Below are 16,253 nucleotides of genomic sequence, written 5' to 3'. Positions count from 1 at the left end.
CATGGTCTGCCTCAGTCTTTTTACTCCCCCATGTTCATCTGTTTCATTACTTAAATTCCACATTTGAGTGAAATCATATGGTATCTGTCTTTCTCTGGTTGACGTATTTTGCTTAGCACAGTATTCTCAAGCTCTGTCCATGTCATGGCAAATGGCAAGATTTCATCCTTTTGTATGGCTGGGTAATACTCCATTGTGTGTATAGACCACGTCTCTTTATCTGTTTATCAGTGAATGCGTCTTGGGGTCTTTCTATAGTTTGGCCATTGCTGATGATGGTCCTACAAACATCGGGTGCACATGTCCCTTCAAGTCAGTAGTTTTGTATCCTTTGCGTAAATAGCTAGTATTGCTGTTGCAATTCCTGGGTCATAGGAGGGCAGCTCTATTCTCCACTCTCTGAGGACCCTCCACACTGTTTTCCAGAGTGGTTGCACCCCTGTGCATTCCCATCGACAGTACATGAGTTCCCTCTCTCTGCATCCTTGCCGACACCTATAATTTCCTGTGTTGTTGATTTTAGGCATTCTGACAGGTGTGAACTGATAGTTCATTGTAGTTTTGATTTGTATTTCCCTGAGGATCAGTGATGTTGAGCATCTTTTCATGTGTCTGTTAGCCTCCTGGAGGTCTTCTTTGGAAAAATGTTTATTCATGTCTTCTGCCCATGTCTTCTGGATTATTTGCTTTATGGGTGTTGAGTTTGGTAAATTTATTATTATTATTATTAATTATTATTATTATTAATTATTTGATAGGGAGAGAGAGAGCACAAGCAGGGGGAGCAGCAGACAGAGAGGGAGAAGTAGACTCTCTGCTGAGCTGGGAGCCCCACTTGGGGCTCGATCCCAGGTCGCTTACCCAAATGAGCCACCCAAGCACTCAGAGTTTGATAAGTTCTTTATAGATTTTGGAAACTAGCCCTTGATCTGATACATCATTTTCAATTATCTTCTCCTATTCTGTAGGACTGTTTCTTTTGCTGTGCAGAAGCTTCTTATCTTGATGAAGACCCAATAATTCATTTTTGCTTTCATTTCCTTTGCCTTCATAGATGTCTCTTGCAAGAAGTTGCTGTGGCCAAGTTCAAAAAGGGTGTTGCCTGTGTTCTTCTCTAGAGTTTTGTTGGATTCTTCTCTAACATTTAGATCTTTCATCCATTTTGAGTTTATCTTTGTGTCTGGTGTATGAGAGTGGTCTAGTTTCATTCTTCTGCACGTGGCTGTCCAATTTTCCCAGCACCATTTATTGAAGAGACTGTCTTTTTTCCAGGGGATAGTCTTTCCTACTTTGTCGAATATTAGTTGACCATAGAGTTGAGGGTCCACTTCTGGGTTGTCTATTCTGTTCCATTGATCTATGTGTCTGTTTTTGTGCCAGGACCACACTGTCTTGATGACCACAGCTTTGTAATAGAGCTTGAAGTCAGGAATTGTGATGTCACCATCTTTGCTTTTCTTTTTCCATGGTTGCTTCAGCTATTTGGTGTCTTTTGTTGTTCCAGACAAACATTATGATTATTTGTTCTAATTCTGTGAAAAATGTTGGTGATATTTTGATAGGGATTGCATTAAGTGTGTAGATTGCTTTGGGTAGTCGTATACATATTTTACTAATATTTGTTCTCCCAACCCATGAGCATATGGGATGTTTTTCCATTTCCTTCCTTCCAATCTCTTTCATCAGTGTTCCATATAATGATAGTTTGCAGAGTAAAGATATTAATGTCTTTGGTTAGGTTTATTCCTAGGTAGCTTATGATTTTGGTGTAATTGTAAATAGGATGGATCCCTTGATTTCTCTTTCTCCTGTTTTGATATTGGTGTATAGAAATATAACAGATTTCTGTTCATTGATTTTGTATCCTGCGACTTTACAGAATTTGTGTATCAATTCCAGCAACTTTTTGGTGGTCTTTTGGGTTTTCTGTATAGAGTATCATGCTGTCTGCAAAGAGGGAGAGTGACTTCCTCCTTGTTGAATTGGAAAACTTTTGGTTGTCTGATTGCTGAGGCGAGGACTTCCAGTTCTATGTTAAGGAACGGTGGTGAGAGTGGACATCCTGCCTTGTTCCTCACCCGAGAGGAAAAGCTCTCAGTTTTTCCTTATTGAGGATTTCATTACCTGTGGGTCTTTCCTATGTGGCCTTTATGCTATTGAGATACAGTGCCTCTATCCCTATTTTGTTGAGAGTCTTTATCAAGCATGGTTGCTGTACTTTGTCAAATGCTTTTTCTGCATCTATTGAGAGGATCATGTGGCTCTTATCCTTTCTTTTATTAATATGATGTATCATGTTCACTGATTTGCAGATATTGAATTGCCCTACAGCCCAGAAATAAATCACACCTGATCACGGTGAATGATTATTTTAATGTCCCTTTGGATTTGGTTTGCTAGAATTTTGGTGAGACTTTTTGCGTCCATGTTCATCAGGGATATTGGTCTGTAGTTCTCTTTTTATACTGGGGTCTTTGGTTTTGGGATCAAGGTAATGCTGGCCTCATAGAATGAATTTGGACATTTTCTTTCCATTTCTATTTCTTGGAACAGTTTGAGAAAAATAGGTATTAACTCTTCTTTCAGTGTTTGATAGAATTCCCCTGGGAAGCCATCTGGCCCTGGACTTTTATTTATTGGGAGATTTTTTTTTTTTATTACTGATTCAGTTTCCTTGCTGGTTATTGGTGTGTTTCTATTTCTTCCTGTTTCAGTTTTGTTAGTTTATATGTTTCTAGGAATTTGTCCATTTTTTCCGAATTGCCCAATTTGCTGGCATGTAATTTTTCATAGTATTCTCTTGTGACTGTATTTCTGTGGTGTTGGTTGTGATCTCTCCTCTCTCATTTGTGATTGTGTTTATTTGGATCCTTTCTCTTTCCTTTTTGATAGATCTGGCTGTTGGTTTATCAAATTATTCTTTCAAAGAACTAGCTCCCAGTGTTATTGATCTATTCTACTGTTTTTTTTTGTTTCTATATCATTTATTTCTGTTCTAATCTTTATTATTCATCTCTTCTGCTGGCTTTAAGCTTCATTTGTTGTTCTTTTTCTAGCTCCTTTCAGTGTGAGGCTCAGTTGCATATTTGAGATTTTTCTTGCTTCTTGGTAGGACTGTGTTGCTATATATTTCCCTCTTATCACTACTTTTGCTGCATCCCAAAGTTTTGGACCATCATGTTTTCATTATCATTTGCTTCCATGTATTTTTTTTTAATTTTTTTCTTTAGTTTCCTGGTTGACCCATTCATTGTTTAGTAGCATGTTGTTTAGCCCCCATGTATTTGTGGTCTTTCTAAATGTTTTCTTGCAGTTGACTTTAAGTTTTCTAGTGTTGTGATCAGAAAATATGCATGGTATGATCTCAGTTTTTTGTCCTTCTTGAGGCCTGATTTGTGACCCAGTATGTGATCTGTTCTGGAGAAAGTCCCACGTGCACTTGAAAAGAATGTGTGTTCTGCTGTTTAGGATGAAATGTTCTGAATAGATCTGTGAAGTCCATCTGGTCCAGTGTGTCATCCAAAGTCATTATATCCTGGTTGATTTTCTTAGATGATCTCTCCATCGCTGTAAGTGGGATATTAAATGCAACTACAATTATTGTATTATTATTATCACTGAGTTCCTTCATGTTTGCTGTTAATTGATTTATATATTTAGATGCTCCCAAATTGGGGGCATAAATATTCACAATTGTTAGATCTTCTTGTCAGATAGTCCCTTTTATTATGATACAGGGCTCTGCTTCATTTTTTTTTTTTATAGCCTTTAGTTTAAACTCTAGTTTGGTCCTTACAAGTGTGATTAGTTCGGCTTTCTTTTGATGTCTGTTAGCACAATGAATGGTTCTCCAGTCCCTCACTTCCAATCTGGAGGTATCTTTAGGTCTAAAATAAGTCTCTTATAGGCATCATATAGATGGGCCTTGTTTTTTTTTTTTTATCCATTCTGATACCCTACGTCTTTGGCTTGGAGCATTTAGTCCATTTACATTTTGAGTAATTATTGATAGATGTGAATTTAGTGCCATTTTATTACCTGTTTTTGTCATTGTTTCTGGAGATTCTTTTTCTGTTCCTTTCTAGTCTTTGTCAGTTTTGGTTTCTCTCCTGCTCAGAGATTCTCCTTTAATATTCCTTATAGGTCTTGTGTAGTGGGCACGAACTCCTTTAGCTTCTGTTTGTTTGGGAGACTCTTTTTAAAAAAGATTTTATTTATTTATTTGAGAGAGAGAGCGCACATGAGCCGGAGGAGGGGCAGAGGGACAATCAGACTCCCCGCTGAGCACAGGGCCCAATCCAGGACCCCACGGGACCTGAGCTGAAGTCAGATGTTTAACAGATTGAGTCACCCAGGTACCCAATCAAAAACTTTATTTCTCCTTCTATTCTGAAGGACAGCCTTGCTGGATAGAGTATTCTTGGCTGCAGATTTTTCCCATTCAGGACTTTGAATACATCCTGTCACTTTTTTTCTAACCTGTCAAGTTTCTGCGGAAAGATCTAATTCTAACCTTATTTGTTTTCCCTTGTAAGTTAGGGACTTCTTTTCTCTTGCTGCTTTTAGGATTTTTTTCTTTATATTTTGCAAATTTAACTATATGTCTTAGTGTTTGCCTGCTTTTGTTGATTTTGATGAGAGTCCTCTGCGCCTCCTGGATTTGGATATATTTCCTCCCTCAGATTAGGGAACTTTTCAGCTATAATTTCCTCAAATAAACCTGCCCCCTTTTCCCTCTTTTCTTCCTCTGGGACTTCTGTGAAACATAAATGTTATTACACTTTATGGAGTCACTGAGTTCTCTAAGTCCACATTTATGACCTAATATTTTTTCTTTCCTCCTTTTTTTTTTCAGTTTCATTATTTTCTATAATTTTATCTTCTCTATCACTTATTCATTCCTCTGTAATGTGTTCATGACATCCAGTTGGTTTCACATCTGGATTATAGCTTTTTTTTTTTTTGGCCTGACTCATTTTCAGGGACTCCCTGGAGTCTTCTATGTTTTTCTCAAGCCTAGCTAGTATCCTCATGATTGCTGCTTTACATTCTGGATCAAGCTTATTATTTATATCTGTTTCTATTAGATCCCTGGTTGTTGACCTTTTCTTATTCTTTCTTTTGGATGAATTCCTCCATTTTGGCATTTTGTCTAGGTCTCCGTCTTCTTCTCTGTGTTAAGAAGGCCTGTTGCATTTCCTGCTCCTGACAGTAATGGCTTTATAGAGAAGTCATATGCTGTCCAGGGCCTGGCACTTCAGGAAGAGTCTCTGGTGTATGGTGTGTTCACTCTACAGCTGTGTTTTGGCTGCTCTTTCCCTCAGCCCTGTCCTCTGCAGAGTTTTTCCTTGCCTGCAGTGGAGTGGAGAGTTTTTGGACCTTGGTCAGAGTGTGGTGAGTTTTAACTAGGTGTGCTCTGGTCTTCTTGTTAAAAGAGACTTTATGCTATTTCCAACAGAGCTGAAGCTTTGCAGGACTCTGTGGTCAGTAGATGTGGTGTTCGGGGTTGGGGATTGTGCTGATCTTCTGAGGGGGTGGGAGGGTGCTGTTGCTCTGGTTCTCAGAGCCCTAGAAAACACTTGCCCTAGAAAAGCAGCACCTGCACAGCTCAGGGGGCTGGGGCTTGGTGTAAGCTGGTTAGAAGCCACTGTTGGCACCATGCTGCTTCCTGAAGTTTGTTTATGCTGAGAGGAGGGTAAGAGACATGGTGCTAACCACCCCCTCATCCCCAGAGAGAGGAGTTTGTGCCCATCATGTCCAGGAAGCTGTCCCAGAAGAGTGAATGATCTCCCCTTATGTGTCCCAGGTGTCCCTCCAATTCCTGCCTTCACCCAGTCTGTGTCCAAGCCATCTGCCCACCGGGGCCGCACAGTGCACATTTATTTGTTCTATCCCAGGCAGGCTGGCTGAGTTTTAAAACTCTAATCATTGGGGACGTAGCTTGGCGTGGACCTGTGCTGGTCTTCTGGGGGAGGGTCTTGCCCTGCTGAGACTGATGCAGGTTTGTCCCAGAAGGGCGGTTCATGCCCAAACACAGGGGCGTGGAGTGTGGAATAAAGAGCAGCAAAAAGTTGGTGTCCAGTGTGGAGGCCGAGAAAATCAAGGCCATTCCACTTTAGGTTCAGCATTAGCACAAGTCCAGCCATCCCAGGCCCCTGGGAATAAGAGCTGAACTTTACCTTACTTCAGTTACAAGAAAAAAACAGCTTACAGCTTAACACCCTAGAAAGCCCCATATTAGAATAAAAACAGAGCCCAAGCCAAGGGCAGGAAGCCCCTATTAGAAGGAGAACAGAGCCCAAGCCAGATGCAGGAAGCATCTATATTAGATGATGTTCCCATATTAGAATGAGAACAGAGCTCAGGTTAGGCATCCTCAGCAGGTGTCTCTGTGCCGAGGCTAAGGGGCAAAGGAGAGTCAGGAGGCCTTCCAGCTCTTGTGTTGCAGGAAAGGCAAAGCCACCCCCTGGATGTGCCCCATAAAGGGAGAACTGTCTCTCCCCGAGTGTCCCAGGGGATCCTCAGAAGCTGTTTGCCCCTGGCCTTCTGCCCTCCTTCTCTGCAGGAGCACTTGCAGTCCCTTAGGCCTCCACTGGACCACACTGCAGACCTCTCAAACTCTAGTCTTTGCCCCTTCTCGTTGTAAAAACTCATGAAAATCAGCCTCCCTCGCTGTCCCAGTCAGTAGCTTTGGGGAAATGTTTTCCTTGTGTGATCCCCTGTGAACTCCTCTCTCACCTCTGTCTGTGACCAGGGCTCCATATTACCTATGATCTGTTTCTCCCCCAAATCACAGCTCTGTACCGTCTACATTTTATGATGTAGCCTATTCTCTCTCTCTCTACTTGTGCAGTTTTTCTTTCAGTTTTCGGATGGATTTCCTGGGTATTCAGAAAGATTTGATATTTATCTAGCTGAGTTTGAGGGACCAGGCAAGCCTAGGGTCCTCCCACTCCACCATCTTAGCTTCTCCCAATTTAGGTTATTTTTAGATGTGGGTGATAACGTATGTTTGAGAAAGCCAACATATAACATGCATTTTAAAAAAATTTCCAGTGAGTTTTATCATGAAAGTTAAATTTGGTATCGTTGCCTCTTTCTTCTGAAGTCCTGATGGATAATTAGCATTTGTTAATATTTTGTCTATTGTGTTTCAACTGACAAAATTTCTAGAGTAATATATCTACCCCCAATCTCTCCTTAAAAATGATGTCCATGAGCAATTCATTTTGTACAAGTATGGAGGATTAAAGCTTACCACAAAATTATACTGATATTTTTATGGTTTCAAACATGTTTCCATAATTTATTTTATAGTCTAAGGCTGCAACAGGTGCTAGAGATCATGTATCTCCTGTTTCTCAAGGCCTTCTGTTTTTACTGGCAGATGTACAACATTTGGTAGATATTAATAAAAAAAATCATGTATCATAAAGGGATGGATATCATCCAAATTTAGCACAGCTCAAGTTAGACTGTTGGTGGGAGCTCTCCAGATATATTTTTGGCAGTGAGCTAAATGTTAAGTGAGGAAAAAATGAATGAAAATGATTGAATATTATGTTTGCACACAATTTGCCCTAAAAACTGTGTATTTATAGAATTATGAAACCTAAATGTATCATTTATTCTAGTTCCCCATCTCATATATTCTTACAATATATATTCCATAATGACAACTATATCCTGTGCCTTTGAGTGTTTCCAAGGCTGTAAATAGTCATCTTTGTGTTTGGTGATTTTAACTGCATGATGCTTTGCCCTGTACCGTAGTTAACTCTTTGAGTCCCAATTGTAACATGCATTTCTCCAGAAAGGATGTTCTTTCTCCTCTCTTAGAGGTATTACGCACTGCCAATATGTGACTACCTCACAACACATTTTCAGCAGGTTTTTCGAGCCAAGGGGGTGGTATGAATTAAGGGTGTGAAATTAGAGTTCTTCCCAATAGCTTTTTCTTTTACGTCTCCCTTCCAGCTAAGGCTGAGGTAGGCAGGGATCCCCACTACCACCCAGTCTCTAAATGATGTTTTGTTTTTGAATTTTTTTTCTAATTCACCTGCCCAGGAAGCTGAATTTTTCTGAGAAATCTATAATCTCTTTTCTTGCCTACAGAGCTCCCAATAGCATTTCCTATCTCCCGTGTAACCAAAACTACCTGACCCAAGGGTAAAAGCAGACCTTCCTGCTCACTGAACTGTATGAATTTCCTCTACCTCATAATATATATATATATATCTCCTCTGGATATTTCTGTTAATTTCCTGAAAAGCCAGTCAAGCATAAAAAAAATAAGAAAAATATATCTTCCTTCATTTAACACCCCTGTACTCGATGATTTTTAGACGTTTTTAACTGGGATATTATTTCTGGTTATCTTACTTAAAATACATCTAAAACAGCTTTTTCCCATCTTTGTCCATTCAGAGAGAAAACAAAATAGGAGGGGAAAGATGCCAGTAATACCTTACAACCTGGAAAGTGTTCTCACCATAAGTAATTCAGGGTAGGTTGGGTTAGAAATATATCACTCCTAGTGTCAGTGTAGAGGGGTTAAATTCTAAATTCTTTAATAAGTATCCTTGTCTGAAAACTAAGCTTTGGGTTAGAATATACCACTGGATTATAAGAATGTTCACCAGATGAATACGTCATATAAATGAGAATTATACTAAGAGCAAAACACAGTCACCACCACTTTTTAGCTGTAGATCTCAGAAGAGGAATAAAATATTACCTAAGTTGATATTCAATATAGAGGCATGAGTAATCCAAATATATGGTGCTAGCTAGGATGAAGAAAATTTATAAAATGTTAAAGAATACTGAAATATGAGTATTATCCAGAGGAAATAGAAGGATACAATATCTCAAATACTCATCTGCTGTGGTATATGGAAAACAGTTTTATAGAAGTCGTATGCAGGATAGAGTCTACAAAAGGGTATTTACACAAAAGTTTGTACTCACCACACAAACTTAAAAGTAGATGTCTCCAGAAATTGTTATGACTTACTGGTATAAGACACAAGCTATGAAAAGTATGTAAAGGTAAATAAAGACACATATATATGGTTCAAAATGATGTAAAAAATAATTCTCTCCCATATATACCCAGGATGTGAAATATTTTTCTATAGTTTGGTTTCATAAATACTGAAATATTTATTTGGCATGAAATCATAAATATGCTTTCTAACATTAATTTATAGCTTATTAAATAATCATTAATACAAATGTTGTCATGTACTCTCTTTGAATAAAATCTTTAAAAAAAAAAACCACAATATTGTAGAAGGGTATTGGCAAAAATATTGCATAGTGGCCAAGCATATATGGCCCCTGAGTTTCAGTCCCAAAAACGTATTTTTTAAAAATTTTATTTATGTATTCATGAAAGACACACAGGGAGAGGTGGAGACATAGGCAGAGAGAGAAGCAGGTTCCCCTCAGGGAGCCCAATGTGGGACTCGATCCCAGGACTCCGGGATCACGACCTGAGCCATGACCTGATCTGAAGGCAGATGCTCAACCCCTGAGCCACCCAGGTACCCCCCAAATATGTATTGATTACAACTCTCATTATTCTGGTATTTCTCATGTCATTTTCTATTAGTTATAGGAGATAAGTTGTTTAACTGAGTGCTAGGCAGTGTAGATAATAAATATCAACTTTGATTTTCTCTCCTTTCCTCTGCATATCACTCTCCTCATCCACTCTCGCAACATCCAGAAAGCTCTGAAAAGTCATCATATTCTAAATCCAGGTTTTTATATTTACAAGTTTAGGTTCTCAGGTTCTTCAGTTTCCAAGAGCCTAATATAATATATGAAGCATGATGCAAAATAGCTCATTTATAGTGATGTTTCAATGAAATAAGAGCGATACTCCCCGCCTCCCACCCCGGAAAAGAGATTTTAAGTTTCTCTTCCTGATATCAGGACACTTTGAAAATATTTCTCCTCTTCCTCCTCATGAAGAATATCAAGTAATAAACAGTAGCTCAGAAGATCTAAATGGAGGCTGCTGCCCTCTGTTGAAGATGGCATTTATTTGTTATGGGATCCAGGCAACACTGCCAACCTCGGACTTGGCTTATGGTCTTGGCTTAATAAGGAAACTCTGGTTCCACCCTGTGACCTTACAGAAAGCCCAGTCTTAGTTTCTAGGATGGCAGTGCTAGTATCATCATTTCTATCAGGAGTAAATCGTGACTTTTATAAAGCTCAGTGGTCACTGCATCAATTAATGTGAGGTTCTGCAGCAGAACAGAGAAATTAAAACAGCAGTGACATGAATGAGATAGAAATTTATTTTTTATCCTGTAAACATCCAGGTGGAGAGTCTAAGCCGGGCATTGTTCTCCAATGTCTCAGAGACCTGGGTCCTTCTATCCTTTTGATCCGCCATATGTGGTCTTTCCCTTAAGTCTCCAGGTATTTCCTGCAAATTATGGCAAAGGGTGGAAGACGCACAGTATGCGAGATGGGACTATCTCTTGAAGGTCCTTTCACGTGACCACATGGCACTTTTTGTTATAATTTATGGACCAAACTTAGACATACGGCTGTATTTCTCTCAAGATCAACTGAGTGTAGTCACGTTGACCTGTGCCCAACTAAACATTTTGGACTCCTATTACTCTAAAATGAGAAAATGGATGTTTAGGGGAAAGCCCACATTGCACACTTATGATGGGTGTAAGCCATCTGCGTTTTAGTTGCTGTGGCTGTTGTTTCTTCTTCTTTTCTTTGAGCATGAGCAGCTTTAAAAGGTATACTTATCATCTACCTAGTATCTATCAGTGTAAAGGTCAGAATCCTTTCAAATTATTTAGTTGCCTATAGAGAGGAGAACAGGAAACGAAATTTTCCCCGAGAGTATTAGTACTATTGATTAGGATATGGATTTCCTTCACATTCAGCCAAATCATAGCTATATGTTTCAGATTTTCACTTCAAGGGGGTAAAAGAGTCCCTAATGACTGTTAAGGCATGGTGTTTCCTTGAGAAAAATATCAATTAATATTAGACACGGCTACTCTGAGACCAGGAGGAGGCCAACCCAAACAGCAGCAGTCCATAATCATGTTTCAGCAAACACAGAAACAGGAACATTGCCAGACAACAAAAATGACCACACATCTCCCTCTTCCAGAGAATGTGACTGCCCCTGTTCTAGAATTTACAATTTTAGCTTCTTCCCAACTTCCCCAAATTATTAACATACCCAATTCTATAATCACCTCTTTTTTTTCCTGACAACATCCAATTCGGAATCAAACTCTGCTTTCCTGAACTCTTTCCAAATAACCAAACAAAAATCCAAACCCTCTGAGAAACCTGTTCTAAACCCTTGTAATGAGTATCCCCAAACTCGTCCCCACCCCGTGTTCTGTTCATTCCCCTGTTTTAAACAAACTCACCTTTGTTTAACCATAATGTGCTCTGTTTTCTTCAGAGGAGCATCAACATATCCTTTTAACCCTAGCACACCGAGGCCATTGAGTGTATTTATTTTGGTGGCGACTACAATCCATGAGGTGTGGGTTTGCATATTTTATCTCACACAAGTAATTGATTTCCAATATTTTTCTGAGGGTCTGTTTCTATTGTCTTTTTACATTTGCTTGCTACGTGGCCCTTTTATGAGTGATGATCTGTGAGTAAATGCTTTGCATGATGTATGAAAACCTGTAGAGATAATATTACGCTTTGTACCATCTTGCCTCTACCTCTAAAGGGTTTACTTTTGCTTCTTGAAGCTATTTGACTTTAAGCAGAGTTGTTAATATGATATAAAATTGACCTCATTAGCAAGTGCCTGAAATCTGAAGCAAATAGCAAACGAGAAAGCGAAACAAAATTAATTTCACCTTTTCTTTCATTTGGGCAGGAAGACCTATTGGTCCTTGTAGGAAATTTTGCCTCCCTTTAAAAATACAAGCTTAAAAAAAAAAAAAGCTTAAAAAAATAAAAATAAAAATGCAAGCTCATGACAAATAATAAGTTTTAATAGTCGTAAAAGCATAAAACAATCTTTCTTCCCCAAATGTACTTTGAGGAATTTTTTGAGAGGTAAGGCAAAGATATTTTTGGATGTTTACAGTTGATTGGGTTAAGAATATTGTAGTAATTGAATAGGTTGAGCATACAGATCAGCAGGTAAAATGTAAGGCGGGAGAAATTGAAGCAGGATAGGTCTCCCCAAGTTTGTTGGAGTAACTTTGATCAAGAGATCAAGGGGAAGGGCTAACAAAGCCGCAGAATAGCCTCTATAAACAACAACAACACACACACATTAAAGAGCCTTTTGTAAAGACATTTCTCATCACAATGAAAAAAAGAAGTCTCACTGTGGACAAGTGGATGTTGGGGTCCAAAGAAAATTACCAAATACCTAAGTAGTCATTGAGAGGCGTGGGGAGAACTATTGGAAGTGGATGATTGCGGAGGAAAAAAACCCGTAATTTTGGGGTTTCTGATAACAGTGAATAGCTGATAACTGCAATTCTACGAGGACTTGGTGGTGCCGTCCTGTGCCACCAACACAGTAAGAGGCTGCAGAGGAGGGGACAGGACACGTTTCATCCCGACAATGCAAGCAGGTGCTAAGTGCAGGGTCTGTTGTTTATCGCAGCAGGGACCAGCCTCACTCATTACAGCGCCCGCCACTCTGTGGAGATGAATCTAAAAGCATTTTTAAAGGGTCCTATTCTTAGAGCGAAGAGATTTGCTGTCTATTTCCTGAAACCAAGAACATTTTTGTTGATTCCTTTTCTCGGTGTCCTTTTTTCTAGCCGGTATCATTTGACAACCGCGAGTCAAACAGTCAAATAAAATAATGGCATTTTCAAGACGACGGGTACGTACGGTGCCCATATGGCTGTGACTTACTAGTTCAACTGTATACACGCAGGTAAGTATGTGTGCGTATGAGTAATATCTAGGTTATATGTGTGTATTTCTGTGTATACGTGTGATCTTACAAAGTATACGACAGCTTCACTACCCTCAAAAAAGGATTTAGGGACACATGGGTGGCTCAGTGGTTGAGCATCTGCCTTTGGCCCAGGGCATGACCCCGGGGTCCATGTCGGGCTCCCTGCATGGAGCCTGCTTCTTCCTCTTCCTGTGTCTCTGCCTCTCTCTCTCTCTCTGTGTTTCATGAATAAATAAATAAAATCTTAAAAAGAAAAGGATTTAGTTCTGGATTTGAGGCTGAGGAGCTGCATAGATAAACCACTTCTAAGAAATCATCACTGAATATGATTTCTCTCTTGTTAGAATTTTATTTTATTTTATTTTTTTTTTTTATTTTTAATTTTTTTTTTTAATTGGTGTTCAATTTACTAACATACAGAATAACACCCAGTGCCCGTCACCCATTCACTCCCACCCCCCGCCCTCCTCCCCTTCCACCATCTTGTTAGAATTTTAACAGGTGTGTCAGGCAACGGGTGCTAAGTGAGCGCCCACAGTATAAGCATTGTTCTTTAAAGCGAAGGCAGACCCGGGACTCTCAGTTCACACCACTCTGCGAATTATGCCATGATTGCCACCTTCTTCCAGAACATGTTGCTAATAATTAAATCTGTGATGATTCCATGTGAAACCATGTGCAGAGGCCCTGATGGGGTGACCGACTCCAGCCCGCTTCCCCAGGACACGTCCGATGTTAGCACTAAACACCCTATGTCCTGGCAAGGCAGCCCCAGGAGAGTCGGGATGCTTGGTCACCTGCCTGGAGAGAGCGGTAATAGACAGTGAAGTAAAGCACCTGAAGGCCAGGTAGGCTTTGCAAAAACAGGCAACAAAATATATGTAAGTACATAAAACACATTCTTACACGTACGGATAAATGACCGGTGAAGCGGACAAGAACGGAAATAAGGATGACTCAAGATTTTGATGACAGCAACAGGAAGCGCAGCTTTGGCTGAGATCAAGAAAATAAACAAATAATAATTCAGTTAGTTGAAAGCCTAAACCAGGGCCTCCGTCAGCCTTGATAAAGAATGGAGCGCACCATGGAGGAGGAACTCTGTTCCCAGAATTGGTAGTTATTAGCTGTGCCATCCTAAATAAGCCACTTAACTTTCCTGGGCCTGAATTTCTCCACCTTCGAGTTAAGGAATATGGGCAAATTAATCTCTGTGGTTCCTTCTCGGTCTAAAATTCTGGAATAGCACCTTTCCCATCAAGATTTAAATTACTCGTACTTTATCCTCAGACATAATAGACATCATGTCACCGATTCCTGTCTCATTGCTACTCAAACCGTTAAGAAGTAGAAAATAATTGGCCTTTCTGCCTTTTGAACAATGTTTATTGTTTCATCAGAAGTTATACGGTGAATAGTAATTTATTGTTGTGTCACATTGTACCTGCTGGGAGAGGAGAGCAGCTAATAATGGAGCTGCTTACAGCAAAATGCATTTGTACAAAAGAATTTGCCTTCTGTGTGAAGCTGATGAGGTATTTTGAGCTGTTCATTTCCTCCTTGTGACTTAAAAAAGACTTTCCACTTGCTGGGCAATCATTTAAAAAGCAAAGTGAAGTTTATGGTTTCATCCCTCGAGGGCGTGTATAAAGGGGACTAAGAGTCTCCGGGTGGTGGGATGTTTGGAACCACAACAGTGTGGTCATCGGAAACAGTCATCCCGTAGTGCACTGTCCTTCCAGGGCTCTTTTCACTGTACGGCCTTACTAGACCCATGCACCTTAGAACCCGATCATCCAGTTTGGAAACTAGCTCCTTGCTTACTAGTTACGACACTGTGATTACCCTATTTTATCCTATTTTGTAAAAGAGAGATGAGATTTCCTTTTTTTTTTTTTTTAATTTTTATTTATTTATGATAGTCATCATCACAGAGAGAGAGAGAGGCAGAGACATAGGCAGAGGGAGAAGCAGGCTCCATGCACCGGGAGCCCAACGTGGGACTCGATCCCGGGTCTCCAGGATCGTGCCCTGGGCCAAAGGCAGGCGCCAAACCGCTGCGCCACCCAGGGATCCCTCATTACTATTTTTTTTAAGATTTTATTTATTTATACACAAAGAGAGGCAGAGACACAGGCAGAGGGAGAAGCAGGCTCCATGCACCGGGAGCCCAACGTGGGACTCGATCCCGGGTCTCCAGGATCGCGCCCTGGGCCAAAGGCAGGCGCTAAACTGTTGCGCCACCCAGGGATCCCGAGATTTCCTATCTTACACAGCTGTTTGCTTGTAAGTGGGATAATACAGATGAAATGCTGAGTGTGGTACGGGAAACACGCTAACTCCCCAATAAATATTTCCTAGAACTATGATTATTTTAAAATCCAAAACTAGGGCAGCCCAGGTGGCTCAGCGGTTTAGCACCTGCCTTCAGCCAAGGGCATGATCCTGGGGTCCTGGGATTGAGTCCCACCTCAGTCTCCCTGCATGGGGCCTGCTTCTGCCTCTGCCTGTCTCTCTCTCTCTCTCTCTCTCTCTCTCTCTCTGTGTGTGTCTCTCATGAATAAATAAATAAAATCTTAAAAAAAATGAAAATGAATAAAATCCCAAACTAGTCCTATGGGACAGGTTAATTAAAAAAAAAAAAAAAAAAAAAGGTGACTCACCATTTGACACCATTTGAGCAATGTTTTGTAACATACCAGGCCACTTTTGTCTGCTGTACCAAGTTGTCTATAAATGTGCTTAAATTTCACGGTGGTAGGTTAGGGCTTGGATTTCAACAGCTTGAGGTCAGAGCTGTCTCTCAGAAACGTGCCATAGCTGCGCGTGATGACGTGATTATTGGTGGTTGAGGAAAGTGCACATAAGCAGACGTGAAGTGGACACTGGAGCCATAACATAGGTGAACGTTAGATATGTATTTAACCTAAATAATTGACATGAAATATAAAATAGCGTTTAATAATTTTTCAAAAGACCATATTGACTATCATGGATTATAGGTCAAATCAATTCTTTTTCTCCTTTTCTTTTAACTGTGACAAGAAAATCGTTCACATATTTCTAAAAAGAAAAATTATTTTACGCAGAAGAAATCAGTTGATGTGAATCATGAGAAGGTCTTCGAAACTAAGCTCAAAAACAGTAGTTTGAAATTTATAAGAGCTTTTCTTTAAGGTCGAAAAATTACTGTTTTGTAGACAAAACTAAGGATCATACACTCGAATAACTTTCCTGAAGTTCGTAGTACGGAGTAGAAAGCACCCAGTTTGCTTTATGTTTTGTTTTGCTTACAGATGGGTACAGAAGA

Source organism: Canis lupus, chromosome 10 (assembly GCF_011100685.1).
Source record: "Canis lupus familiaris isolate Mischka breed German Shepherd chromosome 10, alternate assembly UU_Cfam_GSD_1.0, whole genome shotgun sequence".
In the NCBI taxonomy this organism is placed as follows: Eukaryota; Metazoa; Chordata; class Mammalia; order Carnivora; family Canidae; genus Canis; species Canis lupus.
The sequence above is the reverse complement of the archived record's forward strand: the minus strand, read 5'-3'. Positions refer to the sequence as shown.